General features: G+C 45.2%; 1 protein-coding gene across 3 annotated transcripts in view; it reads left to right on the top strand.

The window, feature by feature from the left end:
- Positions 1-5,585: 5,585 nt before the first annotated feature.
- The window catches only part of Casr (calcium-sensing receptor), a 75,599-nt gene continuing 56,014 nt past the window's right edge, over positions 5,586-25,170 (top strand). The window contains exons 1-2 of one of the 3 annotated variants that reach the window (XM_087575417.1): positions 5,626-5,801; positions 5,881-6,012. The gene's annotated coding sequence lies outside the window, so the exon portion shown is untranslated. 3 annotated transcript variants of the gene reach the window in all.

Here is a 25,170-nt window from a genome sequence, read left to right on the forward strand (position 1 = left end):
TTGGGATGATTACGTCACCGTGGCAGTTACTCTTGATTGTCAACTTGATAAGATCAAGAGTTACCCGGGAGAAGAACCTCGAGCATGCCCGTGGGGGATGATCTTGGCCAAGGGAATCCAAGATGTTCCCAGAGAAGAGTAAACTAAGAAAAGTTGGTACACTAGATTTCTTTTTTTTTTTTTTTTCCAGAGCTGAGGACCGAACCCAGGGCCTTGTGCTTGCTAGGCAAGCACTCTACCACTGAGCTAAATCCCCAACTCCTTGGTACACTAGATTTCAAGATCCACTATAAAGCCATAAAAAAAGAGAAGAGTGTGATATTGTTGTTTAAAAAAAAACAAAACCAGGCAATAGACCAATGAAAAACAATAGAAAACCTGTGGATATGGGTGTTTCATAGCAGAGGTGACACAGAACAGCAAAAGGACAGCATCCTCTGTAACTGGCACTGAGTCCATTGGATGTTCATTTGAGGAAAACAAATGAAAGTTGCCCCTACAAAACTCAATTCCAGGTGTATCTTAAAGGCAAAGCAACAGGTTCCTGGTGTATAATAGAAGAGAAAATATTCCTGACATGTGAAGGCAAAGGTTTCTTTAAGCAGAAAAACAGAGAGAGTATCAAGGGAAAGACAGATAAATTGAGCTACAGTAAAAATGGTAACTTCTGCTCATGAGAGAATACCAAGAGTGTGCCCAGGTCTGAGGGTGTTGGGCCCAAGGCATGAAGACAATGTTTGAGTCTGAGGCTAACCTACTGAGGGGGGACCTTGTGGTCTAAGAGAGGCTACTGGTACCATTGCCTTTCGGGTAAAATGAGCAAAATGGCAAAGCTTTTTGTGGAAAAATTTAGGGTCTGATTACAGTAAGTTCCAACATTCTTGAGGCCTGAGCTCTCAAAGATGAACAAAGATGACATCTAATTTAACTATTCACTGGGTGATTCAGGAAATAAAGGAAGGGCCATTACTGCCTTAAAAAGATCTTGGGAAGCCAAATCCAGGAATGATTTTAATGACCAAGACTGAGGTATTGCAAGGTGACAGCAAGGAATTAAAAATCCCATTAATGAAGAATTTACTGATTCGGGACTACAGGCTCTCTGAGGCAAAATCTTGTTCGTGGTTAGGAAAGTCCTTTAACCTGATTGTAGCCAGACCAGCTAAGACTGGCCTACCTGGCAAGTCAGGTAATGGAGATTAGTAGGGATACATATGAGAATTGAACCACTTTGTCCTTTTTAAAAAATCATAGTCCAGCCATTTTGTTGTGTTTTGTTCTGTTACTACCAAGTCCTCTATGCTGTACTTTCCTGCTGGGTGTTAAAGACCATGTAGGTGGCCAAAATCTAACCTTATAGTCTTTACTGTTAAGGTCAGTTGAGACACACGTTAGGGAGACTTACAGACTTGGGAGGCCCAAGCCCATGGTGCCTTTGGGTTTTCCTTTACCAGTTGAGCCATCTGTGGGGATGGGTCAGTATCTTGCAAATTCGTGGCTTCCTTTGCAGAGCTGAGGGCATTTTCCTCTTTGAAGAATGCACACTGGTTAGATGGTGGCTTCTTAGGTTGCATAGCCTCTCTAATCAAGAGAATGGGGGGGCAGGTGGACTTCAGGATCCATTTAGAAGTCCCATCATCCTCTGGGACCTGGGTACACTGGGATAGAGGATAAAATATTGACTGTTTCTTACCTTTATACTCATTGGCACTGGCCTCCAAGTAGGCTTGTGGAGCAACCAGGAAGTCAGTTATGCCAGTCTTAAGGAAGAAATAACAAACCTGGTATATGAGGAGTGTGTGTGTGTGTGTGTGTGTGTGTGTGTGTGTGTGTGTGTGCGTGTTCATGTATGAGTGTGCCAAGGTCTGTGGGGAGTCAGAGACAACTTCTGGTGTTGGCCCACATCCTCCACCTTGGTTGAGATGGGGTCTCTTGCTTTTCCACCTCACACAACCAGGTTGACTGACCTACCGGCTTCTGGGAATTCTCCTGTCTCACATCCTATCTCGCAGTAGGAGCACTGGGGTTCCAGACGTGTGCAACTACGCTTAGTTTTACGTGGGTTCCAGAGATTTAAACTCAGATTGTCATGCTTGTTGTGCCAAGCAACTTTGCCCACTGAGTCACCTCCACAGTCTGACTCTGGAAAGATGTTTCTAACCCAGAGAGTTTCCTGACAGCTGGGCACACTTCCCCTGGATGCGGCTAAGCCTGCCAGGGGAAGGCAGCTGCAAGCCCTTCCATGGGGTTGTGAAAATGTTCTGTCCATTCGCCCGCCAAATAAGCTCTTTCGGGGCCAAATTTTGGCAGCTGGTAGCTGTGTTTAGCAAAAATAAAGTCTATTTCTCTTTTGCCCTCATACAATAATCCACAAAGAAAATTTCTCTGACCCCCAAAGGTGCCAAGATCTCTCTCCTCATTGAGCAAACATTCTTTGGCAGATTCTAGCTGGGTGTCCTCTAACTCGATGAGGTTCTGATACTGTTCTAGTTCGCTTTCTTTTGTGATAAAACCCTGACAAAAAAGCAGCTTGAGGAGGAAAGAGTTAATTTGGCTTAAAAGTTACCACTATCACTGAGGGAAATTGAGGCAGGAACTGAAGCAAGGTTATGGAGAAACACCATTTACTGGTTCTCTGCTTTCTCATCAAGGCCCTTAGAATCCGCTCATTTCATTTAACTTGCCAGAGCAGCTCATGAACTCAAAGAAGAATTAGGTTTACCAGTGTGTAACAAAGGCCTTACAGATTCCAGACAAAGAGATACATGGGTACGCTGTGGGAGGTGTGTGGGTGAACTGTGGGAGAAGGACCACTTTATTACCATGTCCTTTCTAGGTACACAGCCTCTTCCATTGAGGAACCTTTACCCAGAGGACCTCTGAAACCCTGACCTTTCAGCTTTCCACGGAGACCTCATTACATAGCAGGATTGCTAACGGACTGGGTGGGGACCAGCAAGTCCTGTCCAGATTCTTAAGACGTATTTTCAGATGCAAGAAGTTAGAAAGTTTCCTTGTAGTCAACTAAAGCTAGGAAAATATTAGAAATTTTTTATGACCTGCCTTGAGGAGGGAGTTACAAGCCAGAAATTGTGGTTGCAAAGTAAAATGTATCATGAGTAAGAGCCCAGGTGATGTTCGGGCTGCCCTAAGCATCAAAGCAAACAGAACCAGTGGGCAATTGCAGTGTACCTCCTGGGTTTTCAAACCAGTCAGCTGCACCAGAAATGTCTTATACCTGTTTAGAGTGTTGAGAATCCTGTGTACCTTTTTTATTTTATAAATCGCACAGAGGGATTCAAAGGATTAAAGGAACAGCAGAGGCAGCTGCCTTGGAGACAACAGAAGCCTCCTAAAGTGTAGCCTGAAGACCAGAGACATGGATATGTGGAAGGAAGGAGACTCCGGTCCTGGGTGTCCCATGAGGTGGCTGTAAATAGGGATGAACCAGAACAAGTATAATTGGGGGCTAAATGATTGGAATACAACCAAGCACCCTAAGCTTTCTAAATCCTATCAAGTGTTTCTTTCCAAACAGTTACCTCGGGAACCAACTGCAGGCACTCTGTTAACTATGCAGTGGTCATTGTGCTACCACAGCTGCTGGCACTAAGGTTTCTGGGAACTTTCGGTCCAGCTTTGTCCTCAGTGGGAGCTAACCTAAGGCACTCTAAAGTCTGTCTTTCTGTTGCCAAGACTCAGATCCTCCTGGCTGTCAGGAACTTAAATCCTCTACCTATCATGTAAATTCTCCCCACAGAGCATTATAGGCATCCGAACTCTCTGCTTCAGCTCTTCTGCAGTAAAGAGTATGTGGTACAGCCAGGCAGTGGTGGTGCGTCCCTTTGATCCCAGCATCTCAGGAGACAGAGGCAGATGGGTCTCTGTGAGTTCGAGGCCAGCCTGGTCTACAGAGTGAGTTAAATTCCAGGACAGCCAGGGAAACTCTGTCTCAGAAAAACAAAACAAAGAAACAAACAAACAAACAAACAAAAAACTGGAGAGAGAGAGAGAGAGAGAGAATCTGCAGAACACACATATGTGCACAGCAGCCCTTCAGCATCTACCCAGCAAGAAAATCCCATTCATCACAGCCACTCCAGTCATGGCTTCTGTATACCGGGCTTAGTGGAATGTAGGACAGTGTTTTCCAAATTTCAGGTATCGGTGGTCTTTCCATCGGTCATTTCAAGGACTCCCTTCTCCTGCTTACGTAAATTTAGCCCAACATTAACCACGTCATAGATAATGGGAGATTGAAGAAAGAGTGATGATATTAAATTCTACTTAGGAACTGTTGCCCAGCTCTGAGGGAGAGTCAGGCTCTGTTGTTAAAACAAAAGATTAGCAAAGGTTAGGGAGACGCAAAGATTAAATAGCACAAAAATCATCCTTCCTCCTTGACCTAGTCCACAGGAACAGGAGAATTAGAAAAGACGCAGCTTCTTCAACTGGTAAGCCACTGTTCTTAGCACCACTGTCCGTACTCAAAACCAAGCCCTGTGGAAGATGCTTATTTATGCGCACTGGCCACGCCCTGCCCACCTCAACTCTATAGCTTCCCAGCTGTTCCATCCCCGGTACAGACATCTCCACATGCTCCAGTCTCATCCGTAAATTGGGAATAGCAAATGCTCCTGGGAGTGACACTTGAAGTCCAAATCCTAATTCAAACATCATAAAGAGTATTAGTACAACCTGATTGAGAACCTGATTGAGGACTCTCTCTCTCTCTCTCTCTCTCTCTCTCTCTCTCTCTCTCTCTCTCGGCTGCTAGGTTGAATTGTGCTGTCTGGCCCAAGCAACCATATTATTGAGATTCGCTGGGTGATTTCTCCCTTTATGTCTGGTAAACACTATCTCATATCAAGCATCATGGGCCTCTGACTCTTACAATCTTCCTTCCCCATCCTTCATGATTTCCCATGAGCCTTCGGTGCAGTGCTTGTGTTGCTGATGCGTCAGTTGGCGGTAGGGTGTCCCACAGTCCCTTGTTTTTCTGTATCTTGTAACAAATTGTCTCTATCTGTTGAAAAAAAAAAGAAACCTGCCTTTTTAAAGAAGAACTACATTTATCTGTAGAAACATGGCAGCCATGAGTTCTCCTCTCAAGTCTATGACTTCTCTAAACACAAGTAGTTAGGCTTACAGTACCAGGCGTGGATTCATCCCTATTGAGGGAGTCTTAAGTTTACTTAGACAATTGGTGTTTATCCCCATGATAAATGTACCCTTATTGCACCACTGTGGATGCCTTGCTGAAACACTCATTGTTGCGGTTCATAGGAATAAACACAATCTGTTCTAAGAAAACTGGGAGGCACTGAAGTTTCCATGTCTGCGTTATAACGGCGTAGTATACCATTAAGCCACACTACCTTAACTTCTTTAACCTTTTTCCTATTGGTAGGTTTGGTGTTATTTGCTTCTTGCTTTTATCTTGGTGTGTGTGTGTGTGTGTGTGTGTGTGTGTGTGTGTGTGTGTGTGTGTGTGTGTTGGCTATCAAATTGCTTACACAAAGGAATTAGTAGGCTTTAAGGCTGAAAAGCAAATGTTGGGCTTCTACCAAATAAATTGATTTTCCACTTCACTCAAGTATCATGATGAGTGGCAGGTGCTGTGCCAGAGCCCGAGAACAACTATGAGCCAAGCTGGGCTCTCCTGCCTTCAAGAAACACACCCTGATGCTGGGGCATGGCTTACCAGATCTCTGGGACAGTGGAGGGAGGGAGCTGTTTGTGCACAGACCGCAGACACAACGCTGGAGTCCAGCAGAACGCCTGAGAGTGTTTATTATACTGTGAGTTCTGGATCTTCATTAGGAAAAAAGTGCCCCATCCTCTGGCACGGTTGCCTTGTGATCCCCTTTTCATCTCCAGGGAGGAGCGGGAAGTGTGAGTGTATGGGGAGGTATCCTCCCGACCAACAGCAGGAGCAGGAGCGGGAGCCTGGGAATGGCTAGAGCCTCATCGCAGGCAGGAGGACTCCAGCGCTGGACCTTTGTCTCCCAGGTACCAAACCCGACCCGGCGGGTGGCCTGGGGGAGGGACGTCGCGCCCGCAGCGCCCGGCTCCGAAGCGCACAGCTCAAAGGCTGACCTGAGAGATCTAGGGAGCCCGGGACTCTCCAGGCCGGCTCAGGCACCGGACTGTAGGTGTATTTGGAGGGATTTGGAGGCTGGAGACCCCAGGAAGCACGCAGGCGGGAGCAGGCAAGGGGCGGAGCCCCGGGCCCGGCCAAGGTGGCCGTCAGAGGGTCTGCGGGGAGGCAGTAGCTTGACCCAAGGCGACCAGGGAACTTCAGACGGTAGCACGCCACTCAAACAAATTAACTTGACATCGCAAGCTGGGCGGGCTGGTACGACATCCTGACTTCAGCATCCAGCTGTTCCTGGGCAGACAGAGGGCCAACAGGTGTTCCTGTGGAAGAAGCCAGGACAAGGACTCCAGGTAGGGCTTGGGGACACCAGAAGGGCGGGCACAATGAACCCTAGTAGAAGTAGCAAGAGGGGGCAGAGGTCTGGGGGCAGGGAGCAGTAGCAGCTCAGACCTGGGATTCCTGAATATTGGGCTTCAGGGACAGCGGGGTCGGATGCTTACGAGGATGAATAGAGTTCACGCTAAAACAAGGCTGTGGGATGTGTCTTGTGCCTGTGACACAGTCAAAGAGAACATTTCCCAGTGTGAAGGAGAAAGGTAGATGATTTCTGGAGCGTGGTGTGTGTGTGTGTGTGTGTGTGTGTGTGTGTGTGTGTGTGTGTGTGTGTGTGTGTGTGTGTTACCAGCTGCCTGCCTACCCAAGGTGCTTGCCTCAGTGGCACCAAATTAGGGTGTGTGGTTACCAGCCTCCATATTCCTTGAAGGTTAAAAAAAAAGTACGTTGATGGAGTTATTGTTTCGACATTGTAGTTTTCAGTCGATGATATGCACTTTAAACTAGGAAACGACACCAATGCATGTCTGGAGACCAGCTTCATTTCTAACACGAGTTTACTCATTGTGCTAGCTCTCTTCTGTCCTGATTCTTTCACCTCCCACCTTCCTGCTCAAGGAACATACCAGAAAAGTATGATGTCCCCCTCACTCTCCTCATTACCCGCCTCGCTCCATCTCTAGTATTCTTCCTCAGAATACTGGGGCAAAGGGAGCCAGCTCAGGGGAAGACTGAAGGCCTTGCCTTCCAGAGACTGGCAAAGAGGCATGTTGGGGTAGCGCCCCTGACAAGTTCCCACCTGTTCTCGGGGATGTCTCAGCACAGTAAAGTGATGCAGTACACTGTTGAGGGAGGATGAGGAGGGCTGTCTCCCCAAACTCTCTGCCACCCCAGAATTCATTCCCTCTCCCATCTGAACTCCAGGTCCCCAAAGTGGCATGCTTGGGGTTTTCCCCCTAGAGGACCTGGAAAAGTGAGTTTTAAATTGGCCCTGTGATAGGCAGAGGGAAGAGAAGACACAAAGGAAGACATGGAGGAGATCGGAAAACAGTGAGGGAGCAGCAGACCAACATCTTTGAGAGGAGAGGAATCCTAGGCCAGGCCCTGTCATTCAGGAGCTGACCCTGAGTTCTTCTTAGGGAAGACACATGTGGTGTTCATGCTGACAACTCACGTCACTCACTCTTTTCCAGGATCAACAAATCAAACCATGTTTGTAGGTCAAGACCGAGCAATTGGTCGTGTTTTTCATTGAATGAGAGGTTCTTTAGAAGCTGTATGAACTGTTTAGAGTAACCTCAATCTACATATACCAGTGTCCCTTATTTTCTTCATTTTTCCTTCATATGCTGCCATTCTGAACTGGATCCTGCCAAGTTCAGGCACCAGCTGCTCCCTCTTCTGCAGATCTAAGGATGATATTGTAACTAGAGAATGAATCGGGATGGGTGCAAGTGCAAGGTTGATGCGTATGACTTATAAACAGAGGAATGGTTGGATAAAATGTGAAAAACATCAGTATTCACTTAACGTGTTTGTAGAGCCTAGCTACACACGAGTTCCTGGGAACAAGATGGTAAATAAGACAAGGTTCCCCCTTCCCTGTGCTTACAGATGCTTGGGGGAGGGCAGCTGTCAGTAAAATGATTATCGACTATGTGATTGCAAGCTAAAATAAACCTTCTAAGGGAAAGACACTAAGTCCTCCACGGGTGTACATAAATGAGACTGTGAGACCGGGAAAGTCTTTCTCAAACAGTCCACTGCTAGGGTTCTAGGCTAATCAGGATGTTAAAGAAATCTGATTTTTGAGGTGAGGTCAGACTGTTTCAGTTAGGAATAGTATTTGGCTGCTGGTCACCTAACAGACCTGGTGCTACGGAGGGCCCCTTGACGTGTGCCCACGTGCAGTTGGTGTTACTGGCTTGAGGGGAAAGAGTGTCTTGTCATCATAGGCTGGGTGTGTTGTCCATTGGCCGTGGTTTTCCATTGCTATAATTCTTGCTTTTAAATTAAATGTCCAGATTAACTTAATTCCTATGATTTCATTTTATTGTGTACCATAAAATGTATACTGCGGTATAAATGTGAATCATCCACTTTCCCTCTGAGAAGGTAAATACGGAGATAAGGCTCACGCTGCCTATGTGGTGACAGTTCAGTGCTATCACTGAACAGCGTCCCAGGTAAAATAGCTGTGGCAGGTGGACTGCAAAGATTGCCCCTCTATCCCTGGCTGCTGCTCTCATTGGAAGGATGTGTCTCCTCTACACACACACACACACACACACACACACACACACACACACACACACACACAGGAAACTAATTCCTAGCCTTGTACACTCAAAGCTCCAACTCTGTCCTGAGCCACAAGCCCAGCTTGTATTGTTCAGAAGAGAGCGGTATTTAATGATTTAGTGTTTTAGATACTATAAATTTTCATAATTGGCTTCTTAGTACGGACAGGTATATTATAATATATCGACAATTGCAGTGATGCTGTAAAATGAATAAAAATCTCACAACATAAGGTCACAGCACAGAGCCTCTAGAAAACAATGTGCTTCACATTCATCCAGCACAAACTTTCATTCATTGAGCATTGCTTGCAGTAAACTTTCTATGTGCATGGAACTCTGCTAACCATTGTGGGTAAGATGGATTAGAAAGCCACAGTCCCAGCATTTAAGGAGCCCATCCCTCCTCTCAGGGATAGAACTTAGGTACACAGAGAGTATTTTGTTTGCCAGGTGGAGGTATCATGAGCAGACACAAGGGAAGAGAGTGGTCAGTTCTCCCGACCAAGGAAGAAGGTTCAGTTCATAAAGAGTCACCACTTGAGTTGAATCTTGAAGAATGAGGTACGCAACCAATTAAAGAAAGAGGAGAGAGTGTTAGAGGGGTGAGAGTTTTTCAGGAAAACAACGTTGTTAACAAAACCTGAGGTCTGCAATATCGTGTTAAATTCTTGGATTTGTAAGTAGTTCTAAGTGAGGTACAAAGAATAAGGGGTACTTACATAGGGATTTAGATGATTTCATTTAAAGATATCAAAACCACTCTGATTATGATGACCGTGTCCCAAACTATGGGGGCCGTGGCAGTGTCACTGAAAAAGAAGTAGTCAAATCCTTCTTCCACACAGATTGAGACAAAGCACTCAGCGACTTGTTACGCAGGGGAGCTGAGGGAGAGGGAGTGGAGACAGGATGACCCCTACTCTGCTCTGCCATCCAAGTCATTGTACCTTAAACAATGGGAATGTAGACACCAGCCAGGACCAGGAAACAGGAATCTGGGCAGAGCTTATATGCAGAGAACTCCTTGACTGTGCCCTCCAAAACTGTCCTTCTAACTCAGAAGACCTGGCAACTCCTATGCCAATGGATAATACAGTATCAAGGGGCTAGAGAGATGGCTCGGTAGTTAAGAACGCTTGCTGCTCTTGCAGAGGACCAGAATTCCATTCCTGGCATTCAAATGGAGGCTCACAACTGCCTTCCAGGGCATCCAGTGCTCTCTCCTGTCCCCTGAGGACATGCACATGATACATATACAGACACTCATACATATACAGAAAGTGAAAGTGAATCTTAAATAATTCTAGCTCCTGAGGCACCAGACATGCACACACACACACACACACACACACACACACACACACACACACACACACACACACTGACAGTGAATCTTAAATAAAATAAGATCAAGAAGCCTACTGATCCCCAATAAATATAATCTCCTGCCCTCTCCCACCCCTGGCTTTAGCTCAGGTGAGTGAATATTGAGTTCTCCCACTGCTCATTGCCATGAAGCACAGATAGCCCTGTCATGCCTGGACTGTTCTCACACTTACACACCAATCTGATGGACTTTTCTTCTCCCCTTTGACTTTTCTTATTTTTTTTAACTAATTTTTTTTATCTTAATGAGACAGGGTCTCTTTACATAACTCTAATTATCCTGGAACTCACTGTTCAGACCAGGCTGGCCCCAGACTCCCTGAGCTGAGCTGTAACTACTTCTTCCTCCTGAGTACTGGGATTAAAGGTGTGCTCCACGACACCCAGTCCCACCCCCCACTCTTTAAGTGACTCCACAATCTAACAAGCACTGACTGAGACACTGACAGGAACTCATGAAACCAGTGAGAAGCTGGGTGTGGCACTCACATCTGTAATCCCAGCACTTGGGAAGCTGCAACAAAAGGATTGTCACGTGTCAGAAGCCAGCTTGGGCTTCAGTGAAAGATGACAGACAGACAGACAGACAGACAGACAGACAGATGATAAATAGGTAGATGATAGATAGATGGATGGATGGATAGATAGATGGATGGATGGATAGATAGAGAGAGAGAGAGAGAGAGAGAGAGAGAGAGAGATAGATAGATTATAGACAGATGGACAGACAGACAGATGTGTTGTTGGATTGAGTTGCTCAAACAGCTGTATTACTGCTTGAGTCACAGAAATGAGTAAACATTGCAACCAGGCAGAGCAGACTGAGGGAAAAGGTCAAATGGAAATAAGAAAAAACAGCCAGGCCCTGCTATGGATGGTCCTAGGATAAAAGCAGACTTTCCAGGCTGGAGGTGGGGCTCAGTAGTAGAGCTCTCGCTTATCATGTATGGGGTGCTAGGTTCTACTCCCAGTGTAGCACCACTCCCCACAAAATCTTTCTTATTGGATGTAATGGATCACGAGTTCAAGGCCAGCCTGGTCTGTGTAGTGACATGCTTTTACTTGTTAAAATATTGACCTAACTGACCCTGTTAGTATTGGTGACAGATCCCTTTGGTATCTGAAATGCCAGGATAATGTCTTCAGGCTGGATACATGGTTCTATAAATTCTTAAAAATATGTATTTTGGTATGTGTGTGTATGTGTGTGTGCACGTGCCCGTGTACATGAGGGGGTGGATGGGAGAGAGGGAGGGAGGGAGGGATGGAACACGAGAGAGAGAGAGAGAGAGAGAGAGAGAGAGAGAGAGAGAGAGAGAGAGAGAGAGAGAGGTTGGTCATATGTGTGTCCCAGCACATGGGGTTCGATCTCAGCTTCTGCATAGCTATAGCAGGGTCTGTCTCAGATGCTGCTTTCTCTGCTTCAGGTCAGCTGTTCTGCTAACTTAAGGCAATTCCTTTGCTTCTGCTTCTGACTCCCATCTTACTATAGAAACGCTGGAGTAAAGGAAGTACCCCCACTACAACACCCAGTTTTGAAGTGCATTCTGGGATGGAAGTTGGGTCCTCAGGTTTATGCTGTAAGCGCTTTCACCATGAAGTGGTCTTCCTGGCCCTGGGCCTGTAGTAAGCTATATATACAGAAAGGGCTCAGAGCCACGCCGGTGACTAAGTGCTTTCGCCTCATTCATGACTTTCCTTTCATTAAAAAAAGCAGAAAGAGTGAAGGTTTCTTAAGTTAAATAACCTGAATTAATTTTCTCTTACGAGTCTCAAATCTACCATTGATTTCCCCCAGACCTCCCCATCCCCCGCCCACACACACACCCTCCCTGAACCTGGGTAGAAACCTGTTTTCTTCCAGTGTTTATCAGGGATGATGGAAGCAAAGGTAATCCGATGCCTGCGGAGAGGAGACTAATTTTAGCTACTCTTCTGTCAACACGTCTTTCACTCGTTAAGCAAAATCGCCACCAAAGAGGAAAATAAAGTCATTTGACTTCTTGCTTCCATGTTGCCTGCTGGTAACTCTTGTCGCGACCCACGTTCCCCGTACTTTTTGTGTTCCTCACACAAAAAGAAAAAGCACTCAGGTGCAAGGGGACCTAGTGCTCCACCCCCGTGTCGCGGTGACCTTTTTGTCCTTAGGAGAGCATTCGGTTTTCCTCTTCTTACCGCATTCTGGTGGATGGAAGGATTTTGACTCATCACATGGTCTTCCCTATCTATAGCATAAGCTCTTAGCTTAGTTCATCTTTTCTGTGTGTCAGACGCAGAGTTGGCGCTGGCTGCGCAGAGGCAGAGACTCACGACTCTGGAAAAGCAAGGGCAGGGGAAGGAAGCCCTGTTCTGTGGTCCAGAGACACAGCATTGGACTCCCCCAACCCGGAATCCACAAAACTGAGATTTCTTCCCAATCAGTATCTGGGATTGGGGCTGCTTATGCCCCAAACCACTGCCGGGGAAGCCCTTTGGTGCCGTTTGTGGATGAGAGAAAAAGTAAGGACAAGCAGACCAGGTGATTTTTTTCTATAATCCTAAAAGTCACTTGTATTCCAAAACTCTTCTGTTCCATGCAACCAGCCAGTTTTCACCGCCCTCTTTTAAAAGGCTGTGTCCTACAGCAGGTAAAAAACCTGGACTCTGGAACTAGACTGCCTGGGCTCCTAGCCAAGCGTCACAGTACTTGTTTATCTCTGTGCCCATTTTCCTTCCCTCTGAACAAAGTTTATTAGTTTTTACCCAGGACATTGGTTCTTAAGACTCTTCCTCAGCACCGAGGCTCTAATATCCCACGTGGTGTCCGGAACCTTGGAGGATTCAGTTAACCAGAGAGCAAGTGAATGTCTGACTTGCAAATACTTGGATCTCAATGTATAGACTTTTATGTTGAGATGTCAGGATGGGGACAGAGAGGACCCTGTCAACTCACTGAGCAGCAGAACATCAGTGTCCCATGACATTGACAAAAGCCAATACCATTATGTTCATTTTACACACTAGGACACCCGGGCTCTGGAAGGTAGGATAGCTTACCAAAACCTGGCTGATGCAGCTGACTCCATGCAGTCCGAAATGTCTACCCCTTCACCTGGCTGCCTCCTCATCTTAGACAAAGTTGGTGGAACAGAAAGAATATTCAAATTCAAAAAGGGTATTTCTATAGCGTTGAAGACCTGAGCTTCTTGCTATAAATATACTCAAGTTGCTGATCCAACTTAGAAATAGAATTTGAATGTTTGAAAAGTTACTACCTTATAGAGAGAAGAGCAACAGACACTGTATAAAGATAAAGAAGTTCCAAGAATGAAAGTTATGGAATTTTGAAGGCAAATATTGATATGTTTTATTAAATAAATACTTTATCTACTTACAAATAATAAATTGTATTTTTAAAAAAAAAAGAAAAAGAAGGTTAAGCTTTTGGAATATGTGGGCTGAGGCTATAACTCAGCTGACAAAGGGCTTGCCTCCTTTACACAAAGCCCTGATAACACATGAACCAGACACGGTAAGGCACACACACAAGCCCATGAATCTGAGACAGAGACAGGAGGATCAAGAGTTCGAGATGATTCTTGACTCTATCACAAGTTCAAGACCAGCCTGTGGTGTGAGACTGCTCAAAAATAATTAATGAGTAAGGAACATATAGAATTTAACCAAAAAAAAAAAAAAACCCATTTAAGAACATAATTTTTTAAAGGTAAACAAAGGACATAACAGTTTTCAGATGAAGGAACACTGAGTAGCAGAATATAAAACATATGTTAACTAAGAAGGGAAATAGGAAAAGGGAGAGAGTAATCGGAATAAAATATATAATATATGGGCTAATAGAATTACAAAAGTAATTCATTTTAAAAGTCCAGTAAGTAAAACTAATAAATATATTAAGACTAGATCTAATCATTAAACATTCTTACTTAAACAAAATACAGTTTTGGAAGTTTTTTAGGTGTGTTAACTTTATTTGAATGAAAATAGTAACTGTTTTTAACATTTATTTTTATTTTATGTGTATGGGTGTGTTGCCTGCACCTTGTGCCTGCAGTGCCCTCTGAAACCAGAAGAGGGCACCCAATCCTCTGAAACTGGAGTTGCCATCAGTTGTATGCCACTGTGTGGGTGCTGGGAACCCAACCCAGGCTCCCCTGGAAGAGCATCAAGAACCCCTAACAGCTGAGCCATCCCCCCAGCCCCAGAAATAAGTGAACATTTTTAGGTGAAGATACCAATCAGCTTATCAAGGAAGCTGAGATGATAAAGATAATGCTATTCAAATTAATTAACCTCAGAATAGACTATAAAGGAAGCACCTGCGTCGGACATTCTCGTAGTTTCTGATCTCACCCCAAAGGCTTGGGGCTCTCTCAAGGAAGGAGGGACAGAGTTATAGAGTGAAGGCAGGTAGAAGGGGCCACGGTGGACTGCTGCCTTCTCAGTATAATATCGCTGTTAGTCACGCAGCAGCCGTGCTTGTCTGTATAAAATGTAGCTCAGCAAAGTCCTCACTAATGAAGGAGGCAGGGGATCATGGGATCCTAGCGCTCCCTGAGGATTTGAAAGAGGGACATGTTTGAGCGACGCTGTAGGCACTGGAAATTACCCATGCTCCTGTAAGCAGGCCTAATGAAACTCACTGAATAATGAGAAAGTAAAAAAAAAAAAAAAATAAATAAAGGATACAAAAGGAGGAGGAGGAGAGGTGTGAAGAGTTGTTTGCTCGATGGCTGCTCTTACAGAGGGCCCGGATTTGGTTCCCAGCACCCACTTGGTAATTCACCACTGTCTACAATTCCACTTCTAGAGATCTGATGCCTTCGTCTGACCTGCATGGCACGGATGCACATGGTGCTCAGGCATACATGCAGGTAAACCCCCGCTCATACGCATACGATAAAAATAAATAACTTTTAAAAAAATTAGCAGAAAGGAGCTATTTGGAAAGGGATCAGTAACAGTGGGAGGGTAGCAAAAAAGAGGAGTAAGGGGTGGTTATAATCAAAATACACGATGCACGTGTATGGAAATATAATGAAATCCATCATATATACAAGATAAAGTAACAAAAATACCTCAAAACTATTCATCACTTTTGACCAAGGCTTCTATTTCTGAGCCACTATCATAGAGAAATCATCAGAATTTTCCTTAGACTTATGACCAGAGAGGTCCTTTCCACAGGGTGTTATCTGAAAGGGGAACACGGCCTGTGCTCCCAGAGTTGATGTGATGGCTATTATAGTGGGTGCAAAAGAGCATTAGCTAGCAGCTAAAGTCATGGATTCTAGTGTCAGCCTCTGACTCTCATTAGCCTGTAACTCTAGCGATCTCTCTATGCGGACTCTACTCTCCTTATAAGCTTGGGCTTGCCAAGCATCTTCATTGTGTGGGATTGATATGTAAGTTTAATGGATCAAGGTAAGTGTCCAACTTCAAGTTCTCAAAGTGTAAAGAATGTAAAGAATGTTTTGCAACTTAACCCCCAGATAGGACTCGCACAAATGTACTCCACTCCCTGTGGCTAGACTCAGGGTCTGGAATCAACGGTGATTCTTTCTCGTGCCATTGCATGGAGAACATCCAAAGCTTCTTTTGTAAACCGATGAGTCTTCTCGTACAGGTGCAGTTACTGATCAGTGGAGAGTATCTGTTTAGGATTAATCTCTTTTCCAAGAAACTTTCTAAATCCCCCCTCCCCCATCCCCCGTGCTTTCTAATTTTAAGGTGGCATGGGCGGAGTTATTATAACAAGTAGATTGCTGGTCTCCGTCCCTAGAAATGCTGATTGAGGTAGCTTGGGGTGGGGCCAAATGTCTGTTTCTCCTACCGCTCACAGGAGAAACTGGTGTTTCGGGTCCACGGACCACCGGCTCACAGTCCTGCTCTACCGGTCTCGTCTTTTAGAGGCTCTAACATTGTCCCTTGTTTATTTCAACATTATCGTCCCTGAAATTTTTAATTTTTCACAGGAAGTTGTCATTTCCTGTCCTCCAGTTTCTAGCCAGTGCCTTTACAGCTAAGAGTAGTGCTATAATAATGTGGATTCGGGGCTTTTATTATATATTAGGTACTTTATCAGTTTATTTTGTTCTACCCTTAACTGTCTTGAAGGGGAGGAGTTAAGATGAGAGACCGGGATTCCGGTGCTTCCGATGTGCAGGTGACGACCAACACATGTCCTCCTGGCCCCAGAGCCCAAGCTCCTGCTCTTCTGTCCTTTCGGTTTCAGTGGTGGCTATGACTCCACATCTGCACCCTGCATGCCTTCCCAGCCTGGCTCCTCCCCTCCTGCCTCATTCACAATCTGGAACCTCCGCCCACAGCACCATTTGTCCAGAGGCCTCACAACCATCTTTAACCAGGAAGCTATTCCGAGAAACACCTGCTCTCCCTGCGCTCCAGCTGCACTGTTTTTCCTACATGGCAATTCATCGCGTGTGTGTTTTTCATGATGGGGGACCCTGTTTTCATAATTGGATTCGAGCTGCTCCAATGCAGTGCCCATCTCCGGTGCCTGCAGGTCCCCTTGGAGGAGACAGAGGGGGCCCCTCGATGTTCCCTTCACCCTCAGCCCTTACTTCCTCTTCTCTCTCCTTTCCTCCCATCCACCCCCATCTTGGTTCAATCAAGAACACACAGAAAAAGAGACCAGGTTTCTCCTTGTTTAGCTTCTCCCTGCGTCCAGCCATGTTTTGTTTGTTGGTTTGTGCCCTGTTGTTCCACAGTGTCATGGGTAGAATGCTTCCCTTCGATCCCCAGAACTTAACCGTCTGACACAGGAAGCGTGTAACGCAGCACCCTTCCTTCTGGATATGGCGTCTTTGGAACTCCATCTTGATCGTTCTCGAAGTCTTTTGCAATAGTAATCCCACCATAGTAATTGCACCATCTTGTAGATTCTCCTAGCCACTGCCCTGGCAGGTAGAGATTGGGAAATAATAATTTATGCTGAAAATCTTTACACAAAACTAAGCTCTGGTCTGGCTGGCAGTGTGCCCCTGCGTGAGTCCTCACTGGTTAGATCAAAATCCTTTTCATGATCTAAACCATCCTCTCTACTTCCTCCCCGTAACATGATATGGCCCAGCAGGCCTTGTCTTTTCCTTGAATAGTACCTATTTTTCTAATCCTAGTTGGGGAAAAAAATCCTGTGCTCTTAATTACAAATTTGAAAACAGTCATGAGGCTGAAGTAAGGCCCAGGCTGGATGAAAGTAAGCTTCGGGCCAGCCCAGGATACACATCAAGAGCTTGTAACAATAAACAATAGACAATGGGAGGAAGGAAGGAAGGAAGGAAGGAGAGAGGAAGGAGGGAGGGAGGAAGAGAAGAGAGAGAGAGAGAGGGAGAGAGAGAGAGAAAGGAAGAGCATAGCTAGTGTAGGTCTTTGTACACTGTTCCTATTCACCCGGTCCCCCATTTTACAAACTCATGATGCTCTCACAACCAATCAAGCTCATATTTAAATATCGAATGCCAGTTCCTCTGTGTCTTTAGGGTCCTTCTGTTTTCCTAATACAACCTTGCATTAGTTTTGTCCTGTTGTCCCTGTGTTCTGTCATTCCCCAACCACCTCATCTCCTTGACTCAGGATCTCCACCTACACTCCAGCTCCCTTTCCTCCAATTCTAATGAGGTCTTTGGAAAGTATCCCTCCTCCTCCTCCTCCTCCTCCTCCTCCTCCTCCTCCTCCTCCTCCTCCTCCTCCTCCTCCTCCTTCTCCTCCTCCTCTTCCTCCTCTTCACTCTGAGTCTGTCTCTGATGGCTTCCTTCATGGTCTCACTTCTCCCATTTCTGTATCTAGAAAGCCCACTCCTGAGCCTCCTCTCTGATAGATTCCTCTGTGGCTGTTTCCCTCAGTAATCCTTTGCCCAGCTGTTTAAGCCTTTGATTCAGACTTCCCTAAAATGCCCCCCCCCCATCTCTTTATAACAAGCCTCACCACTCAGCCCCCTGAGGGTGGGGTGGAATGTTTGAGGCCACAGGAGGGGCAAGCTTACCTCAGGAGGAGTGGGCTAACCTCAGAAGATAAGGCAGGACAAACAAATCAGTAGTCCTTCTTCACAAAACAAAGTGTTGGTTTAAAAGAAACACTGTTTTTATGAGCCTCCAGTGAATTTATAACCCGTTTTTTTCCAAATCTTTTGAAACCTAGCATTAGAGAACTATTTGAAGCCAGAATTGTAGTGTGTGCCTGTAATCCCAGCACTTGAGGGGCTGATGCAGGAGGATCAGGAGTTTGAGATCCTCCTGAGATGCACAGTGATAGTCTCAAGTCAAATTTGAAAATAGGCTAACTGAAATGTTATGTATAACAGTAGCAATAAAAATTTAAATTTCCCAAGTAGACAGATGGCTTGCTGTGATTTCCAGTCATGTCTCTTGGGACCCTCTGTGAAGTCATTAGATATGACCATTATACAGATAATAAATACACATTGATTGTGAAATGAAAAACTTTTATAAGCCAGGAGGCATAACATGATCCAAGCTCTGTACAATCATGTGTGTAAGCAGAGTCATCAAAATAAGGTCTCTTCAAGACAGTCTTTTAAGACGATTCAACCTTCCTCCCTCCCCTTTTCTTCACTGTTGTATGTTTTTCTCTTTAAGAGATTATTTTTAATCCAAAATATCCAATTTTTCTTTCTCAGTAATTTACTTAGCTAAGTTTAATTTTCGATCACTGTTTTATATCTTAACTTTTCACTGTGAAAATATTCACTTTGCCTTAGTTTTTACCATGAGATAAGATGTTCATGTCTGTCTGTCTGTCTGACTGACTGTCCTAAAGGAAAACAACAAAAATAGATACTTGGGTTTCCCAATCAAGTCTCTCCTCTTTCTTCCTAGAAAGAGGTAGCTAGCCCCTCCTGAATGTCTCGCTTTCCCTTTCTTTGCAGTCATGTGACATCCATGCGTTCAGTCCCTTGAGCCGAAGCTTGTGTGTGTTATTCACTTTAATTCATGTGCACTGGGCAAAGGAGGGACTTGGTCAGCACATCAGCAGCCACTGCCTGTTAGAGATGTTTTCCAGCCCATAAATGGGCTAAGCCACCACAGCCGTGCAGCTGGACTGGCAAGTCCTTCGACCTCTCAGTAGGGAAGCCCATCCCTTAGCTTCCTGGGCTCTGTTCTGAAGGTGCTTTCTCTTCAAGACTGAAGGTCTTGATCTGCAGCTGCTTGATCCTAAGGCAGCATCCTCAGCCTTCTAGGAACTTCTAAGACGTTATCTTTTGAGATGCAAATATAGCTCTTGGGAAAATGCTTTGTTTTGCATGTGCATGTGTATGCCCTTGGGTTCAGTTCTCAGCAACTCTCTCTCTCTCTCTCTCTCTCTCTCTCTCTCTCTCTCTCTCTCTCTCTCTCGGTGGAGGGAGGTATATTTTTCCCTTTTCTAAAAGACAATGTTTGATGTTGTCAGAAATTGAGGCTGGGGGTGTATGTAGCTCAGTTGGTAGGAAACTCATGTAGTATGAACAAAGCCTGAGGTTCAAGATCATTCAAGACTACACAGAGAAGGTTCTGAAATCACAGCACTCAGGAGGCAGAGGAGGGAGGAGCAGAAATTCAAGGTTATCTTGGCTACATCGAAAGTTCAAGGTCTGCCTAGATGAAATTTAATGTCATGAATTATGGTTTATAAGGAGGACTGTTATTGGTTTTATTAATATTCTAGTAGAAAAATTACATAGAATTTTTTTCCTTTTTATCGTAGAAAACAATATAATCTTGGTTATTTTATTTGTGTATTATTTTGCCTGTGTATATGTATGTACACTATGTGCATTGCTTGGTGCCCATGAAGCCCAGAAAATGGCATTGGATCCCCCAGAACTGGAGTTACATACAGTATGGCTAGCCACTTTGTGGGTTCTGGGAATCGAACCTAAGTCCTCTGGAATAGCAGCCAAGCTTAACTGTTGAGCTATCTGTCCATCCCCAGTTTCAGCTGTTTTTATTACTTCCGTTGTTGTTTTGAGATTATAATTCTAGGGGAGAGTTTGGAGGGAGGAAAGGGAAAGCAGCAACAATGTATCTTTCACATCTGTCAATTATAGTTTCCTCCCAGCACTGGCCCTCCCAGCTCCCTCACAGCTCATCCTCCTAACTTTGGAGTGACAGCAACTCCATGCCCAGAAGGTCGTAGTTTAGTTCAGCTGAGTTCATTGTTCCTTATGTTATAATATTTACCTTTTCCTCTTAAAAATAGTATAAACAATTGTATATAACTACATTCTGCATTTTCTTCTAAAGCATTACAAATCTTGCCTGTCACATTCCATGTTTGAGCTCCGGGATATTTGTGTATAATGTGCTCAGGGGGCACCAGTACTCAGCAACATCTGTCAAGTGCTGAGATTCTGTGTATGTAAACACCTGTCCGTGCTGTCTGCCTGTCTGTCTGTGCTGACTGTCAGTCTGTGCTGTCTGCCTATCTGTGCTGTCTACCTGTCTATGCTGTTTGTCTGTGCTGTCTGCCTGTCTGTGCTGTCTGCCTATCTGAGCTGTCTACTTGTCTGTGCTGTCTGTCTGTGCTGTCTGCCTGTCTGTGCTGTCTACCTGTCTGTGCTGTCTGTTTGTCTGTGCTGTCTGCCTGTCTGTGCTGTCTACCTGTCTGTGCTGTCTGTCTGTGCTGTCTGCCTGTCTGTGCTGTATGCCTGTCTGTCTGTGTTGTCTGCCAGTCTGTGCTGTCTGTCTGTGCTGTCCACCTGTCTGTGTTGTCTGCTTGTCTGTGCTGTCTGTCTGTCTGTGCTGTCCACCTGTCTGTGCTGTATGCCTGTCTGTCTGTGCTGTCTACCTGTCTATGCTGTTTGTCTGTGCTGTCTGCCTGTCTGTGCTGTATACCTGTCTGTCTGTGCTGTCTGCCTGTCTGTCTGTGCTGTCTACCTGTCTGTGCTGTCTGTTTGTCTGTGCTGTCTGCCTGTCTGTGCTGTCTGCCTGTCTGTGCTGTCTGCCTGTCTGTGCTGTCTGTCTGTGCTGTCTGCCTGTCTGTGCTGTCTGCCTGTCTGTGCTGTCTACCTGTCTGTGCTGTCCACCTGTCTGTGTTGTCTGCTTCTGTGCTGTCTGTCTGTCTGTGCTGTCCACCTGTCTGTGCTGTCTGCCTGTCTGTGCTGTCTGCCTGTCTGTGCTGTCTGTCTGTGCTGTCTGCCTGTCTGTGCTGTCTGTCTGTGCTGTCTGCCTGTCTGTGCTGTCTGCCTGTCTGTGCTGTCTACCTGTCTGTGCTGTCTGTCTGTGCTGTCCACCTGTCTGTGTTGTCTGCTTGTCTGTGCTGTCTGTCTGTCTGTGCTGTCTGCCTGTCTGTGCTGTCTGCCTGTCTGTGCTGTCTGCCTGTCTGTGCTGTCTGCCTGTCTGTGCTGTCTACCTGTCTGTGCTGTCTGTCTGTGCTGTCCACCTGTCTGTGTTGTCTGCTTGTCTGTGCTGTCTGTCTGTCCTGTCCACCTGTCTGTGCTGTCCGCCTGTCTGTGCTGTCTACCTGTCTGTGCTGTCTGTCTGTGCTGTCTGCCTGTCTGTGCTGTCTGCCTGTCTGTCTGTGTTGTCTGCCAGTCTGTGCTGTCTGTCTGTGCTGTCCACCTGTCTGTGTTGTCTGCTTGTCTGTGCTGTCTGTCTGTCTGTGCTGTCCACCTGTCTGTGCTGTCTGCCTGTCTGCGCTGTCTCCCTGTGCTGTCTACCTGTCTGGGCTGTTTCTCTCCCCTGTCATTATTACCATCTCAGTTATTCCACCAAAGAGTTAAATTTTGGAAGCAGGGATAGTAAGCCATTTCTCCAGGAATATTGACTATTCTCAGTCCTTTGCTCGTTCATATAGCTTTTAAAAATCAAGTAGTTGGGTCTGTGGAGTTGGCTGAGCAGTTAAGAGCACTTTCTCTTCTTGCAGAGGATCCAAGTTTGGTTCCCAGCACCCACACTGGTGGCTCACAGTTGACTGACTCCAGCTTAAGGAGAACCAATACCTCCGGCCTTTGAGGTCACCTGTATTTTCCTAACATGGATGCACACACCATAATTTTAAAAATAAATTTTAAAATTCAAGTAGTTAAGTTGTGCATATGTACACTTACAGAGGGACACACACATATACCTGGCAAGATTTCTTATTAGAAATTAGATAAATTGTAGTTGAACTGGAGGGGGAGGACTAGAACCCTAACCATGTTGATTCTAGTGGTTCCTCAACCCAGGCGACCACTCCATTTATTTAGACTTTTGCCCCATCTGCCCACACCTCCTGAATTTTTCTTCATTAAGTTCTACATTTCTTTCCTTTCTCTCATATGCAGGGATATTTACTTTTGTTACTATTATACACAGTATCTTTTCGAAGGATATATTTTTATACTGATGATTAATTAAAATTCAGGTGATTTTTTTAAATATACTATATACCTGGCAACTCGGCTGAATTCTCTTATTAATTCTACTTACTTACTTCTAAGACTATCTTGCCTATAATAGTGATCACTCTTTTTTCCTACATGGCACTTCTGAGATCACTAGTATATTACTAAACTGACTAAAACCTCAGAGGGCAAATATTAAAGAAGCATGAGAATGCTGAGGCTTTGCTTGTCCCCGATCTTAAAGGGAAGGCTTTGAAAGTTCAACATTGTTTAGCATAGATACTTTGTAGCTGTTAAAGTAGCCTGTTAAGCTCCCAGCTTGCAAAGGTGCTATTGTTCTGCCCTGGCAGCAGGTGTCCTAGACAGAAGGGCCTAGAACACTACAGAGTTCATTCTCTCTGCTCCTCTGCCTCTAGTGCTGAAAGACAGGAAGCTGGGATCATACCTTTCTCATGTTTGACTGGAAAGAGGGAACCTCAAATCAACCTTGGGAAAGAGCGATGACATTACGTATGAGCTCTAAACTAACTAGGCTAAAACAGTGGAGAGGAAGGGATTTCTGTGTGGGCCTTCCTTGGTCACTAGAGTTTGGCGTTGTGGTTTGGAAGCCACTAAATATTCTCAGTAAATGCATTTTCCTCAAAACCTCTAAGAGCAGGACTTGGTAGTTCTCAGTAGCTCCAAACTACCCCTAACAATGTAGTTCTTCAGTTCAGGGGGTTACCAAAGTCTGCGTTGTCAAGCCTTGCCCTAGTTTGTGGTTCAGAAAATCTGAAGAAAACTTATTTCTAGAGAGTTCCAGGAGCTAGATAGGTTAATAGTTAAATCACCGGCAGTTCTTCTAGAAGTCCCAGGTTCACGGTGCACAGACATACACTCAAATAAATAAATATTTTCAAAGAGAAGTTTCAGATGACTCCCATGCTGTGGGACTTTGATATCACCCTTTGAAAGACATTGTCCAGTTGGTATCTCCTTGGATGATCACCATGGTGTGCAGTTCAGTGTCAAGGAACCATAATGATTCCATGGACTGAGAAAAGGGGGAGGGTTACAGAGAGTGAGCATAAGCCCCACCCTCACAGGATGACAGGTAGCTAGCATGGTAGAGGTAAGAGAGGGAGTCAAGAAACCCCAGAAGAAGAAGGTAGGATAATGTAATAAACACACGAGAAAGTATAAAGGCAACCAGAGAGAAGCCAAGGCATCAGAAGGGCCGACTATTGAGTCTACACTCCACCACAGTTGGCAAGAGAAGAATGCCAGGGAGATCTGTGTGACCCCTGGGAAGGGGAGGGTGGTCTGACCCCTGAGGAAGCAATCCTGTGAGGATTCCTCCCACACAGAGATGGTCCTCTATCAAGAAAGACACTAAGTGCTGGACGTGCCAGAGACCCACAGCCCAGAAGGTAAAAGACAAGTTCCTCCCTTAAGTGGATCAACCAGATTTGTTCTTAAAGTTCTTAAAGAGAGGTGCTGTGAGCTGGAGGGGCCTAAAGTCACATATTCCAGAAACCACAGTGCTTGCCAGAGACGTTGATTTGGAGTCAGGGAGTTGGGGTAAGGCATGGGGAAGGCATGCTGCCACAGCACATGGAGAATAGCACCCCATGTGCCTAGGAGAGCCAAAACCTGACTCCACACATGGGATGAGCGTCTTTCATCCAGCAGCCGAGTGAGCAAACAGTAGATGGAAATAGGACGGGTGTGCTCTTCTCCACTCTCCCTTCACACCTACTGTGGGCCACTCACTGACAAGGTCTGCCTTACTCTCGGAGACCGTATACCGCAATGCTACCTCTGGCTTTGGTAGTTACCACACCTGCCAGAGCTGGAGCAAACTATCCAGGTAACCTGCACAGGTCCAGCTGAGCAAAGACATCAGCAGTGACTTGACAAAGTAATGATGCTCATTTACTGTGTGTGTGTGTGTGTGTGTGTGTGTGTGTGTGTGTGTGTGTGTGTGTGTAATGTATTTGTCATTAGGACAACTTGGGTTTATGATCTTATATTAAAACATTTAAATCTGCCCATTTAGAAAATGTGAGGCATTTGCCCTGGATTTAGGTTGGGCTTATCTCTGGAAAGATTCAAGTGTCTTCATACATATATAGAAACCAGTTATAATCCCAGCCGTAAGAAGACCCTGACCCCATATTTAATACAGACAGTTCTTAAATAAGTTGTTTCATTGTTCCCCGATGCACTGACCTACTTGAGGTAAAATTGCTTTAAGTTCAATTTAAAAAAAATGTAATGCAGGTTCAGTAGAGTTCTTGAAACTGCAGATTCTCCTCCAGGACAGGTAAATTCATACTTTACCCAGGCAGTTGCCTCTGGCCGCCCTCACACCTGATCATCCAGCCTCCTTGTGAACATGACTAAACCCCCACATGTATCTCCACTATAGCCTGTTCTTAATTATTGTCCTGGGAATTTTTCTCATGCTATATTTGAAGCCTGGTGCATTAGTGGACATTTAAAACAATGCGTTTAATTTGATCATGGCTCCTGTATTTATATCACTCCCACCCCTCAGTTTCCCTGCTTCAGCTTCTCCCATGATCCCAACTCCCTTTCGAACTCACGACCTCTCCCATAATTATTATTGTTGCATATGTACATATACATATAGGCACAGTCTTGATGGTTAGAAGAGTCCTCTTCACACCACAACAGAATCTATCATCCTGAAAGTTCTG

This window comes from Rattus norvegicus, chromosome 11 (assembly GCF_021556685.1).
Source record: "Rattus norvegicus strain SHRSP/BbbUtx chromosome 11, alternate assembly SHRSP_T2T, whole genome shotgun sequence".
NCBI classification, from domain to species: Eukaryota; Metazoa; Chordata; class Mammalia; order Rodentia; family Muridae; genus Rattus; species Rattus norvegicus.